Here is a 15,681-nt window from a genome sequence, read left to right on the forward strand (position 1 = left end):
TAATTATCTTTTCATTACCAGTAATTTAGTCTCATACCCAGAAAATGTGTTGTAAGTCAAATTTTGTAATATTTGGTAATATTTCCCTTTTAGTCCTTCTACCTAAAGAGAAGAATATAGCCTGGTGATTAAGCACACAGACTCTCTATCCATGTGTCTGAATCCGAGCCTCAGCAATTCTACTTCTTCTGCGACTTCTACTTACTTTGTTGCCTCAGTTTCCCCTTTAGTAAATAAGTATGTAAGAGTGTGAGACATAAATGCATGAGAAACAATTAATACTCTACCAGTAAATGGAAGACCACCAAATAATTGTGGATTATTACTGTTATTAGCAGTAGAATTTACAACTATTGTTTTATATCACCTTGCCTCAAAGTCATCTTTTCTGGCAGTAGAAACTTCATAAAACTCTTGTTGTTCTAGATGTAGTCTCATAAGCACTTTGGGAGTTATTTATTACTGTTTAAATGTTATGTGCAGCTATGTCTATAAAAATATATGAATATGATTTGGGTCCCAAACCTAGAATACCCCTGGATGATTTTACTTTCATTCATCCATCTATCCTTATCCATCCATCCATCCATCCATCCATTCAATAAATATTTGACAAGTGCCTCCCACAGGCTGTGGCACTGGTGAGATAAAGATAAACAAGGGACATTATCAGCCTTTAATGATCTTGCTTTCTCTGATGGGAGAAATAGGTAAATAGGCAATTATAACACTGAGTTTTAAGTACCATGAGATGATTGTGCTTGGGATAATACAAAGAGGGCACAGAGGATGTTTCAATGCTTTGAAGGTCAGGGAAAGCATTCAGTTTTTCTAGTAATGATCAATTTATTCAAATAGCATTGTTTTTGTTTTTTGTTTTTTTTTTTTTAGTTGACCTCAGCCCAAAATTACCTTAGATGAATACATTCATAGCCTTATAGAAAACACTTACTGCAAACCTGGCTTCTTTCAAAGTTGGAAGAGAAAAACTTCTTTTTCAATCTCATGGCTATTTTACTTTAGGGAGCAGAACACACTGATTATGGCTATTTTGCTACCTCTCAGTCCTGTTTGGAAAAGGGTGTTTGTGTATTTTATATAGCTGAGTTGAATAAATCCCAGTACTTACCACCATAATTTACTGCATGTGAAACTGGCTTGTCCCCTAGATCACAAAAGAAATGCACAAGGGAAAGCTTCCATCCCACTTTTATATTTCAGGAATAAATCACTTTTTCTGTACAAAACACATACAGAGCTATAAAATTTAGTCTAAGCATTAATAATTATTTTAAATCCTGTAAATCCTAAGGTTACTTTATAGTGTGGCCATAGGAAGCTTTTTTTAAGGTCTTTCATTCTTATCTAGTGAAATGGATCATTAGTTATATAGAGTCTTTATAGTTTTGAATTTAGAAAGCTTTGTGTTTTTATAATGTTAGTTTGCTGGCTAATACAAAATGTTAAGATATCTAAGCTCTGACTTTTCTTTTATTCAATGTCCCTGGAAACAAAGAAATCATAATTATCTTCTCACTGGGATTTTACAAGATACTTAATGTATCAGTGAATCAGTAACAAATTCAATTTAAAAGAAGAAAAGAATGAAAACACTACAAAACCCTTGAATATCATTGCTCCTAGAACATTTTAGCTATGACAAATTTAGGACCGACCTGGATGTTGCCAGGGGCATGGGCACATGCTAGCTGCATATGCTAATGACAAGCTTGCCAACTTCACTCGTAGTTGTAGGTTGTCTTTTTCTTTTTCTTTTCTTTTCTTTTCTTTTCTTTTCTTTTCTTTTCTTTTCTTTTTTCTTTTCTTTTCTTTTTAAAACTCTTTTTAAGGACTATTCTTGGACCATTTAAAATAATGAGGAACTGACTAACACACTCATTTCTTAGTTATGAACCAGAAATCAGGAGACCAAGCAGGAATGTAATTGTTGAAACACATAAACACAGTTGTTTGGATAGGATGAGTCATCTTGTATGAAAGAGTTGAAATTCCTTAATTATTTTTGAAGGCCACCAATAAAGCCTTCTAGAGAAAGCCTTTCCCAAATCCTCCATGAAAGTAATTCAGTCTTGAGGAAACAAAAAAAAAAAATGAAAGTGGAAGGCTAAGTGCTCCATCTAGAGTACAAAGAAACCAAGTTTAAAAAACTGGGAGGGATCCTTTAGCAAAAGGCTTTCTCAGTAATATCCCCTTCAAATGAGAAATGGATGGGAAAAAGATGAAACACTATTTTCATTGTTGCAAACCTAGAAATTGCTTCTTGTTAATCTAATTAGAATTCAATTAGAATTTTAGAATAAGAATTAATTAGAATTCTTAGAATTGCTTGCTTCTTAAGAAATTCCTGGAAATTGCTTGTGAACTTGTTCGGTTTCTCAGAATTATCAACTTAATCATACATAACAAGGAGATCATTCAGCCAATCCCCTCCAGACGTTAAAGAAATTTTAAAGGTCACCTGAGAAGATTGCAAATAGTAAACATGACATCAGTTTCTTATTTATTAACACTATATTTTAAAAATCCTTTATCTTCCGTTATTAATGTAGTATCAGCTGGATTTCAAATACCGAATATTGGAGCATCTCCCATATTTGTCCTCCAGAGGGCTATGCCGAGTAGTGTTTGTATTTTGTTGATATTGATATTTAGTTTTCCTTCCTTCCTAGGGCGATAATCAGAGATTTGTCATTTACCACAAAGCAAATGAAACCAAGTTTCTTTCTTGGAGTGTCACTGGAGTGGCTATGGGCATTTAGAGAGTCTTGCTAAATAAAAGTTGAATTGAGAATACATTTTGTTTGGCTTTAGCAGGATATATTTAGAAGGCTCAAAGTCTCATCTGTTTGTAATTAAGCTAGCTGTGGGAATAAATATTAGTAATATTCTTACCCTCCAATATGCCGATAACCTGCAGTAGAAGTATTTGGATAATAATGGAGAAGAAGCAGATTTTTGTTTGGAAATTTCTTCCAAATCATACAGCTCATATGTGACATTTATTAGGACTTGCCCAAATTTAATCACAATCCTAAGAATTTACACTGACATTACCAAAAACCAGTTTGAAGCTGAAATATTTCTACCTTATCAATAATAAAAAATAAGTGCCCATTCCTCATGCTAGAAGAAAAACTAATTGATTTAAAAAGATCATTGTTGTGTGAGATGATTGAAGAGCAGGTAACCCCCAAAAATGTGAGAAATAAAAATGCTAAAGAAGTGTATCAGGTCATTAATTAATAAAATACATGGCTTTAATAAAATGTGTTATTTTGGGGTTTTTTGGGTAACATTTATATGTTTTAAAGTTTTATTTTTTGTGTGATTTTTTCTTACTTTATATATTATTCATTTTGTATTTGTATGTTCTTTTTCTGCTTTCATGAATATTAACTTTTTAACTTAGAAAAAAATCTACACAATGAAAAGCAGAATTAAAAGATTAAGACTTGCTGGGCATCTGGGTGGCTCAGTGGTTGAGCATCTGCCTTTGGCTCGGCATGATCCGGAATCGAGTCCCACATCGGGCTCCCTGTAAGGAGCCTGCTTCTCCCTCTGCCTATGTCTCTGCCCCTCTCTCTCTGTTTCTAATGAATAAATACATATTTTTTTTAATTAAGACTTGCTTCAATAGGTCAAGGGCAATGAATTTTTCTTTTTGCTCAAGATTCATCTCACCTTTTATTTTTATAAAGCTCTTTAAAAATATTCCTCTTCATGGTCTTATAAGAATGTAAAAACACATTCACACAGGTGTCTCCTGCCCTTGTATTCTTTTTCCTAAAAAGGGAAGCCAAACCATCAACAAGTACTGTCAATAATTCTTACAGTAGCTAGAATTTTGGTTTGCAATGAGCGGAATATCTCTGCTTCTAGCTCATTTTCTCTTTTCCCAATGGCCTTCATCTTGAGCTGTTTCACCCTTTACTGACTTCTATCAGAAAACTAGACTTCAAACTCCCTAGAAATCCTAGCTGTTTTTAAATAAATGTTAAGAAGAGAAGTCACATAGACAATAGTCTTCCAAATACATTCCCTCCAAATTTTCCCTCTCAGTAAGTAAAGAATCACATAAATCCTTTTTCTCTAAAGTTGGTCTAGGATTTCAGGAAAACTGCTTATAGTAGGACTGAAGTATTTCTGCTATCCAGAGATTCTGAGTGAAAGGAGTTCTTACACTAAAAAGAAAAAATATTCTTAAACCTTGAGTATTTGTAGTTCTAAGTCATTGCCTGTAAGTTGAGAAGTAGCTATGGTGTCAGTTGGACTTCTGAAATTTGCCTGGTGATCTCTATTTTTTCAATATATGAAATGACATTCAGAGAACAAGAATGGGGGTAATGGCAGACTGAATTATTTTGTATGGGAAAAATGGATTGGTGAATGCTGAATTAAAAGAAAAAAAACCCTAAAATATTTCCCACATACCAAAATCCTTTAAGAGCTGCAATCCCTCTCTGTGCATAGCTAGCAATCATGTTCAACTTGAAATCCTAGAAGGCTCAGTAAGTGCCATGTTTCATCAACATAAATAATTAACTGGAGAAGGACATGCAACATTTATTATGGGAAATTATTAGATTGCAAAAGGAGAGAAAATATCTAAAAATTGAAAAAGATGGATCATTCAGCTTATGACATTTCCTTTATGCATATAATTAATTAAAAAAATCTCTATTCCTTCTGGGCCAATGACAAATGTGGAGGTGTGTGTACTAGACTGTAGCACAACTAGACTGTATTTGATATGTGGTTTGAAACAATAAAGGATTTAGTAGTTCGGGTGCATTCTGACAGGAGGGGAGCATCAGGAGTAGGAAAAGCGAGAGTCATGTTTTGCTTTTTTATTACAAGACCATTCCAATAATAAGGCAGCTGTTATTTTGGGAATCAGAGCAATTGTTCAGTTTAGTGTGTTCAATTAAGTGTCATAACCTGTGAATGATTTATATTATTGGAGGTTTTCATTTTTGTGGGAAGGGATTATGGTGATGGGTTCTAGAAAATCTATTGAATAAATAATATTTCCTGGCAGATGTGGCTTTTTCTGTCCCTAGCCAATAGCAATTGCAAAGCACAGAGCTTAGGGGTTACTGCTAGTGATGTTTTTTTTTTTTAATTTTTATTTATTTATTATAGTCACACAGAGAGAGAGAGAGAGAGGCAGAGACACAGGCAGAGGGAGAAGCAGGCTCCATGCACGGGGAGCCAGATGTGGGATTCGATCCCGGGTCTCCAGGATCGCGCCCTGGGCCAAAGGCAGGCGCTAAACCGCTGTGCCACCCAGGGATCCCTAGTGATGTTAATTAATGTCATAAAGCTTTGTCTTAGAGTGTCCATGAGATGATAAACACATGCTACTTACATGACACAGAGTAGCTGAACATGGGTCAGAAGAACAATACTTCTGTGATATCATTTCTCTGGTCAGATACGTGGAGTCGATTCCCAGATATTCTTAGTTGTGTGAAGGGAAAAGTGGGATTTTTTTTCCTAACTCTCAAAACCTGTTTGGCAGGAGACCCTGAGAGCCCTGGTCTTTCAGAAAGTGAAAGACAGATTACTTTCAAATCCAGAGGCCTCATTAGGATTTCTGAGGAAATGAAAAGTGTTTGGACGTGAGACTGAGCTAAGGCTCCCGGTGTAGAATTTAAGTGCTAGCTCACCTGCTTACCTTGCTGATGAGGTGATTTCAGGGTGAGCTCTAAAACACTGCATTGTTCACGTGTGGCCCCAAGAACAATGAAGTACAAATTAGCTGTGTCCAATCACTCAGGAAAGCTTATCATTGTCATCGGGCTCTCTGACATTGCCTCTCCTGCCCTCTTTCCTTTTAGCTCAGAAAATAAAATAGGTTTGAGGCAAAGAAAGAGAAGCTCACGGATCTAACGGCAACTTCTCAAAAGGAAAAAAGAGCTATTTTTTAACAGGAAAAAATTCTGTAGTTTAAAAACACATTTGCTGTAGCTATCAATTATACTATAAAGCGTTTAAGAGTCGAATAGTTAAACTCCTCCTAAATACCTAGGAATTTGTATATGAGCTATTTCTTGATCATAATGCTTTCTCTCTCCTTTGTTATTATGGGTACAAGTAATCACAATAGAGTCTATGACCTTCAGTTTAACATGATACTCTCTTCCAAATGGAATTTATAATATAGTGTATATGTGACAAACAACCCAGGGAATGATTAGGGTATTATTGGAAATGGTATTGAATTATTAAACATCTGTGATGCTATTTTATACATGGGGTCTGCCCCTTAGGAAGGTAACAACACATGCATTGGAATCACCAGAAAATGAGTTGCCCAGAAGAGAATTTTTTGGCTAAGTTTCACCATTGTTTTTCCAAAAAGTATTTCATACCCTTAAAGTAACCCTATAACTCAAAGGTTATAACTGAGAATGAAGTTAAAAAAAAAAGTCTATACATAATGACTGAGGTTAGACAACTGTATAAGTCATCTATCTTAATTGATAATCTATTATCAATAGTACTGAGGACTTTTGAAGACATCCCAATTCTATGCATTGCTATCATTTATTCATGTAGTTATTCATTCATCAAACGTATGTTAAGCCCTTAAACTGTTTGATGCATCTGGTTAGGCATCTTATAAAAACTGCCTGTATCATCTTTTCTAAAGTTCTAGTGTATCAATAGCATTTCACCCAGTCTGCAGAAATACTGAATTAGTTAACACAAAGTGGAAAGTTACCAAGGAGGCTGGAAACAGTAAGACAATGAGTCACAATTTACCAGTATATTTCCAAGCCTGTCTACAAGAGAAGGAGCCTCTGCCTTCCAGTGAAATTATTCAGCTCACTTAGCTGGCAAAATAATGATAGTAACCAGAAGTTAACATTTATTTAGTATAAGCTGTGTGCTAAATGTTTTATGTACATGAGTTTATTTAATCATCAAATGAATCTTGTAAAATTACCATTCTTGCTTTTTGAGTGAGGATACTGAGGCTTAAAAGTTTAATTAATTTGTTCAAGATCAGATTAATAAAGTTTAGAATCAGAATTCCAGTCTAGGTCTTCTTGACTTCAAAGCCCATGACTTCCACACGTAATGGAAAAATATGTATGCATTATGATAGCTTGATGATGTCAGACACTAACCATCCTTTAACTCTTGTTCCGTGTTTACCCAACATCCTCTTCTGATTTACTTAGAACCTCCATTAAAACATTTCCTTGTAGGAAGAGACTATTCCACCAGTCATTCTGAATGGTTGATGCCTGTGGACATTGTGTATTTAAAAAATTATAAATAAAAAAAAAAAATAAAAAAAAATAAAAAATTATAATCCAACAATTGTATTGTTCAATTTATACTTCCTCCTCTTATGAATTTGACTAATGTGAGTTGGCCTCTCCAATACAGCCAAACCTTCTGAATGTGAAATTAATTCACAAATGAATTTTTATTGTTGTTGTTTATAGAATTCAGGACCGGATCCTAGACCAGGGGATTTTTGGCATCTAGACAGAATCTCTACTGTATCATTATTTATAGTCTCAGAAATAATGCAGTAGCATTTTTTTTTTAATAATCAAAAATTTAGAGAAAAGTTTCAAGTACAGTACAAGGAAAGTTTTTTTTTTCCTGAACTCTTTTCTTTTTTAAAAGTAGAGATCTTTTATTAAGTAGCAGCCATAGAATAGGATCTTTCTATACTCATTGCATTTTATCCTCATTAAGTCCACATATGGTGATTCAACAATAGTGTATATGTCTTATGATTTGGGGTTTGCAGTTATTGCATGCAGAACTTTTAGCATGGTATACCTTATTTCTCTTTCCGATATTTGTGAATTTAGCAATCCATGAGTCAAGGGGATCCCTGGGTGGCTCAGTGGTTTAGCACCGGCCTTTGGCCCAGGGCATGATTCTGGAGTCCTGGGATCGAGTCCCACGTCGGGCTCCCTGCATGGAGCTGCTTCTCCCTCTGCCTGTGTTTCTACCTCTCTCTCTCTCTCTCTGTGTGTCTCTCATGAATAAATAAATAAAATCTTTATAAAAAAAGATCATAAATCAAAAATTTTAGAATACTTTTTGAAGGACTAGTCAATTGATATTAAATATTATTAGCCAGAGCGCTTCCCTGACTTCGTGAGCCTTAGTTTCGTCACAAATATTCCAAGGGCTTGGAGGTTTTCATCCATTACATCTAAATTCTCCAGAAGGTCCTGGAGGACTCACATTGTTGAAAACTGATGTTGGGATAACTGGAATCCTAATTCTCATACTTAGACACAAGGCAGTTGCTAAAAAGTTACAGTTCTCTGTGCCTCCCTGAAGACCTACTGAATGCAAATTCGTGGAAGTGAGGCCTGGGGTGGGGGTGTGAATCCCCCTTGGGGATTTCTGTTGTACACAGATATTCAAAGCCAGTATGATACATGGTTGGGAAAATGATGTTTTTATTTTTATTTTTAAGATAGGCTATTCACTAGCTTTCATGTCCTCATTTATGTGTGTGTGTGTGTGTACATGTATCTTTAGTTTGGTGCAATTGTTTTCGCTCCCAGAAACCCAGAGTTCTGTGCAATTTTATCACACATATAACATATAATGTTTTTCAACACTGCACATTAGTAAATTTCTGCGTAAGTTCTAACTTAATGGCTGTTTAACTGATGGCTGTTGTCTTATTGGAGACTCTAGAAAAGTGTTGATTCTGGAAAAAAGTAAGTCATGTTCCTGTGTTTAATATGCATAACTATATGCATTTGCACAGAGAATTGTGTATAAATACGTCATTTCACTTACATAAGTAAATGACTCAGATGCTCAGAGTGTAAACAAATCAAGGAACTAAGTAAATTAAATACTTTGGAAAATTGCATATCATGTTTGGGCAACTAACTTTAATTTGTGTGCTGAATTAGGGATTCATGGTTGACTTTGGAAAATTGAAAACTGACAGGAAGCCAAAAAATCCAGGGAAATACACCTGCCTTGCACTTGCAGATGGAAGAGTAGAGCTTGTTAATTGGTAAACATAATTTTCAAAAATCCTTCAACCTTCTGTGTTATTTCCTAAGTCTTCCATAATGAATACTCCAAGTAGGTAGCTTAAAACCACAGAAATTTATTCTCTCACAGGATGAAGGCCTGAAGCAGAAAATCAAGGTGTGGGCAGGGCCATGCTCTCTCTGGAGGCTCTAGGAAAGGATCTTTTGTTGTCATTTGCTAGCTCCTGCTGGTTGTCAGCAAGCTGTGGCACCACCTAGCTTATGGATGCTTCACACTCTAGTCTCTGCTTCCTTTGTCATATGGCCTTCTGCCTTGTGTGTCTGTCTCTAAATCTCTCTCTTATAATGACACCAGTCACTGGATTCAGGCTCACCTTACTCAAGCACAACCTTATCTTAACTAAATTACATCTGTGGAGACTTTGTTTCCAAATGAGATCACATTCTGAGGCTCTGTGTAGACATGACTTTGGTGGGGAGGGGCTCTTACTGAACTAGTACATGCTCCATGCTGTTTCTGTGGCACATTCACACTCAGCTTCCCAGTTCTTCCTCTATACAATGAGCATCTTACTGATGAAGCAGGTTGTGGATAACTTCATTTTGAAGTTGCTCCCTGCCGTTTGAACTTTTGCTGTGCATGGTTCTGAGTATAATTTCCCTCCTTTTAGGACATTCACAGTACAGCTAAGAGCCAATTTGTTTTAAAAATTCAAATACAGAGTTTCTCCAACTTTGGACTATCAAGAGATGCTTTCCTTTCCTTTTTTTTTTTTTTTTAACTCACAGGTCCATGGTTTTAAACAAGAATTTATCTACCAAATAAATATAATTATTAACTAATTAATTTAATTTCTCATGAAATTAATCAGTGATCATTTAATATAATCCCTATAAGCAAGGACATCTATGTAGATATACATACATGGATACATGTATGATTTTAGTTAGGCAGTTTGAAATTCTGGAGATATTCAACAAGGAGCTGTATCTGTTGACATCCAAGGTATGAATCACTGTTCTAAGGATTAATGACAAGATCTCAGACTTATGAAAATTGCAGTTAAATTTTCAATTTGAAAATGGATTGAGATTCACTGAAACACAGTTCATATCTTGTCATCTATTCTTTATGAATATTATAGTTAAGAACTATGGCTAAACAATAATAACATGCTAGGTAGAAATTAAATGTGGAAAAGCAGAGTATCTGGTAGCTCAGTCAGTTAAGCACCTAGCTCTTGGTTTCCTCTCAGGTTGTGAACTTGAGGTCCTGGGATAGAATTCTGCACCAGGCTCCACACTCAGTTGGGGGTTTGCTTGGATTTTTCTCCCTGTTCTCTTTCTTAAATAAATACATCTTTTTTTTTAAATGTGGAAAAATTTTACTTTTCTTTCTCTAAATTTGAAATCGGGACATGGGGGAATGCCTGGGTGGTTCAGGGGTTGAGTGTGTCTGCCTTTGACTCAGGGCATGATCCCGGGGTCCTGGGATGGAGTCTCACTTTGGGCTCCCTGTGGGGAGCCTGTTTCTTCCTCTGTTTATGTCTCTGCTTCTCTCTCTGTGTCTCTCATGAATAAATCTATAAAATAATAAAAAAAAAAAGAAATCAGGACATGGGAGGGTGGATGGAGAAAGGTACAAGGAGTTTAAAGAGTGAACAAAAAATGTAATAGCAAAGAATTATAAATTATTACCCATTTTATAAAACAGTAGAGGTAGTTAATAGTTTACATTTGTCTATACATTTTAATTTAGAATGCTTCTATATATTACTTTATTTGATAATACCAAAATTCTGGTCATGAAAGGCAGGTATTATTTTCCATAATTTCACAGAGGAGAAGACTGAAGTTTGGGGTTAAGTGATTCACACTCCCTGCCCCCAACACACCCCACCAGACAGATAGTACATAATAGAATTGAAATTCCAACCAAGAGCATTAGTATTCGCTCCACTGGCCTTTCCGTTGCCACAGTTAACTTTTGGCTAATAGCAATTCCTAAAGCACTCTATCATATTTTGAACACTGCTACAGGGTCAAAATGGGAGCACAAAGCTGAAATCCAAAAAAATCTAGGTTCTAATTTCAGCAGTTGTTTGACCTTAGATATTTATAAACTGCTGTGATACTGTTTGTCCTCCTACTCTGGAGGATTGAGAGAAGGAAGTAGAACAAAAATATGAAACAAGATGACACAGCATGTGATTGGGAAGAGAAGAGAGTTGTGCATGTGAATGATAACCTTGAGATGCCTGTAAGGCTTGAGATTACACTTCTGAGATTCCCTTGTTTCCTTTAATAATAAATTCCCCTTTTCCATTGTAGTTAAATAGCTTTTGTTGTAGTTTCATGTGATCAACAGATGCTATTACAAAGATACCACATTTATAGTCTAGTAGGGGAGACAGACACAAAACAGTAATTTCATCAAACTTTAAGAATAGAATACCCAAGAAGAGTACTATGTTGAGGTGATATCACTCTTGTCCTTTTGCATCATTTGCTTCCAGACCCACTCATAGTCGATACTCAGCAAGATTCTAAGAATTGTGTGAGAACCTGGAAGATACTTCTTCTACTGTAAGAGGAAAGAAGACGGAACATATATTGATCTCATTTGCATAAAGGTGAAACTCAGTTAAAATATAACATCTTTTTTTTTTTTTTTTTTAATCACTGGGTATATTGTTAACATTGCTGCTGCCCCAGAATTTAGACATGATGAAGCACAGTGGATGGACAAAACCCATCTGCACAAAAGGCAATGTATTAAATGGTTTGAATCAAGACTCCCCTGCTAGCAATAAAAAAATGACATTTTTACATGAGGCATAAAACAACTAACAAATGAAGCTATAATCATGGGATTATTAACAAATAAACTTACTTGAATTTATCGAGCCATAGATTTGTTGGAAAACATCCATGTGGTAAGTAAAAAAAAATTTATATGGATTTATATGAAATTCCACAATGTGTTGAATGATTTATTACAACTTTATTTGTATTAACCCAGATGGTGCACAATTTGGATATGTAACCTGAATATGAGAAGTGCTTTATAAATGCCACATATCTCCGTGGTGCAGCAGTGACTGTGTGCCAGGACAACATTCCACTCCAGAAGGTCTGTGCCAACGTGAATAAAGAAGGGAAATGACATCTTACTTGTTGGAGTAGAGAAACTGCAGTGCAAACAATAAGAACAATCAAGCAATCAGAGAAGTGATTAAGTAGGAAGAATTCATTCTAGATGACTGACCCTGGTGGACCCATAAAACATGACCATGTCTTCTCACCCAGACAAAAAGGAACTTTGTTTGAAATGACTGTCCTCAAAGTTTCTGCAATAAAAGTCTTTTTATAACCCGCTGTCATTCTACTATTTATTACCAGAAAATACCAAAGTGAATCAGTTTTTTCGTTGGTATCCTTATTGACTTTCAGCTTGGGTGCTGGAGAAATTATTCAGGACTAGTCAGTTTCAAATTCTTATGCATTGAATTACAAAAGTCAAACGAAAGGTCCCATTTCTCTACATCCTTTGTACTCTTTAAAAGGAAGCTTCAAGGTGTCTGTGAACCCATGAATGACTGTTGAAATGTCTGTGCAATTTTCTGCTGAGTGGATCTAGAACTATAAAGGCTAATCCTGATGGGCCTATTTCTCCCTGAGGAGGTTACAATTATCATTCATTTTCTAAGTACCTGGAGAATTTTCTCACATTAGGGGCTTTCCTATTCTTAAGAGAGAGAGTTCTTCAAGTAAGAAAATCTTTGAAAAAAAAAAAGAAAAATAGTCAAATTGCTGAGTCAAGATTTAATTAATCAATCAAGTGTAACATGATAACTTACTGACTCAAACAGATGGCAACCATTAGCAAGTTAAAGAAAAATTAAATGTGCAGGGGAAGACATTTAGAGAATAGCAGTGTTTATATATTTTATGCTAAATAAATTAAATGTTTCAGTGCAGCCTGAGAATGGAAAGTACAAATAGAGTACCCTTGCTCATGGGGAATATTTTTCTTATTCTGAAATTTTGGTTCATCCACTTATCTTGATTATTCTACCGTAGAACTAGGCTGGGTCATTTTGGCCTATCAAAAACGAAAGTAATTTGTTTGAGAGAAATTCAAGTTAATCTAAAATAACCATGCAGTAAAATAGGGATGAAAATAATGGTAAAACTACTTACAAAGTTTGATATGTGGATATTCACTATATATAAAAAAGATACCTTTAGAATGATTAAATGTTTTTAAAAATTATAATATATATGTACAATTATTAAAATGAACCCAAGTACTCTTCTACTTTTGGCTGTATGTTTGTCTTTAGTCTTCCAGGGCTTCTGTGACAAATTACCACAATGGTGGTGTCCTAGTTTTCCCACAGTTCTGGAGGCTAGAAGTCTGAGATACAGGTGTCATTAGGACCATGCTCCTTCTGAAGGCCCAAGGGAACAATCCGTGCCTCACCCCTTCCAGCTTCTGGTGGCCCCAGGCATTGCTTGGCTTGTGCTGGATTTACTCCAATATCTCCTACCGTTGACTTCAGATGACTTTATTTTCTGTGTGTATCTCTTTTTGTCCCTTATTATGAGACTCTTATTGGATTTAAGGCCCATTATAATCCAACGTGATCTCATCTCCATCCATAACTTAGTCGCATCTTCAAAGACCCTATTTCCAAACAAGGTCACATTCTGAGGTCTAGGTGGACGTGGATATTTGGGGCACATTATTCAACCATACCAGAATGATATTTTAATTTTTCATGAATCATATATCCCTCTCTGAGCTACCTAGTACGATAATCAGCAAGGAGGGAAATCGTCTTCCTCTGAGTAATGATATTTAAGCTCATATAACTCCGACTGGATATTAAATCTATAGCTTAGACTGATTTGAGATTCTCCTTATTGTTGAAGACTCGAAGTGCATCCTGGTTGCACACTATCATCTTGTACAGCAAAGGACTGCTGTGCACACATGAGTTATTACCTGTGCTACTCTTACTCTCCATGACCTTACTGATCAGGTGCAGCAAAGCTAAGGCATATCAAAACTTGTTCTGTACTTTTTTACAAGTGACCAAAAAGATTTAGAAATTAAGTACTAAATTCACTTCCTATGGGAAGAGATTTCCGTTTTTTTTAGAAGTAACAATCTAAACAATATTAGACATTAGATCACAGAAGCTACTTTTATTTTCGAGAGGTGTTTGGTGATAATCATGTCTAACATGCAAAAAATCACAGCTCAAAAAGCTATGTTGTAGAAATCAATAAGTCTATAATTAAGAAATCCTTTATATATATTTAAAACTGATGTTTGACATATTTAAAATCGTGGTAATCTAGAGAAAAGCATACACTGTATCATAATTGTTCATATAATGTCTACATATATGATGTCTACAGGCAAATATAAAGTGGTAATGCACTTACTTACTAACAGAAAGACATATATAAAGAGCAATGATAAGTCCTGAATTTAGTCTGAACTTTGTTTTTTACTTAAATAATATTCTGGTTGACTACTCTATGTTTACTTCTGTCAAAGATAGTCCCAATTAGCATAGTGCCTACTACATATAAGATAAAAAAAAAAAAAAAACAGTGGGAAGAAGTTCTTTGGAATTATTGATGTTTCTGCCTAACTCTGTTAAAAGTACCTTCTATCTACAAGTCTATTTATTTCCATGTGCCCAAACACTGATGATTGTCCATTCAATTTGTCCTAATAGATCCTTATAGTCCCATTTACCCATTATAAGAAGTGAAGAATAATGAGAAATATAGGTTATATTTACCTATTCATATCTATATTTCCCAAGGAGAAGAAATATTAATTTAAGCACAGGTGGGCAGCTGATTATTTTGAGCTTTCCAGTTAAATTAGCCATTAAAGTTTAAGTTTTTTTAGTGTTTTTTCTAGATATAAATATAAAACTAGTTGAATACATTCTTAATAAATTACAACTAAATTCAATAATATCCATATTAAATAGCAAGTGGAAAGGTAACACTGAATAGGGTTATTGATCTAATGATAATGTGAAGCAGACATATGTGAGTTTAAAAACATCAAAAAACAGAAGCTCCTGAGTAATTCAGTTGTTTAACTGGCAGACCCTTGATTTTGGCTCAGGTCATGATCCTAGGGTCCCGGGATCAAGCCCTGTATTGGGCTCTGCACTCAGTGAGGAGTCTGCTTGAGGATTCTCTCTCTCTCCCTCTTCCAGTGCTCCTCCCCAGCTCTCTCTCTCCCTCTCTCTCTCTCTCTCTCAAATTAATCAATTCTAAAAAATAAAAATAAAAAAACATAATCATCTTTAGTGATTTAAAGTCAATTTTCAGAAGTTGTATATAAATGTTTTATATGTAAAAGTTTAAAAACTTGAATAAGCTCAATTTTTCAATAGTTTGGCTTTATAAGTATCAGCCATTCACATAAATTTGTACAACCCACTGATCCCATGTTGATAGAGTATTAGAATCTCAGGATTTGGAGGAATTGAAAGACTATCAGGTCCCCTCACTCCAGATTCCTACAGCATAGTTGTTTACATTGAGTTATTTGATAATTTAGTGATAAGAAAACTATCTCTTAGACAGATTCTTCCATTTGTCCAAAGTTGGTTATTAAAAATAT

This window comes from Canis aureus, chromosome 6 (genome assembly GCF_053574225.1).
Source record: "Canis aureus isolate CA01 chromosome 6, VMU_Caureus_v.1.0, whole genome shotgun sequence".
Taxonomy (NCBI): Eukaryota; Metazoa; Chordata; class Mammalia; order Carnivora; family Canidae; genus Canis; species Canis aureus.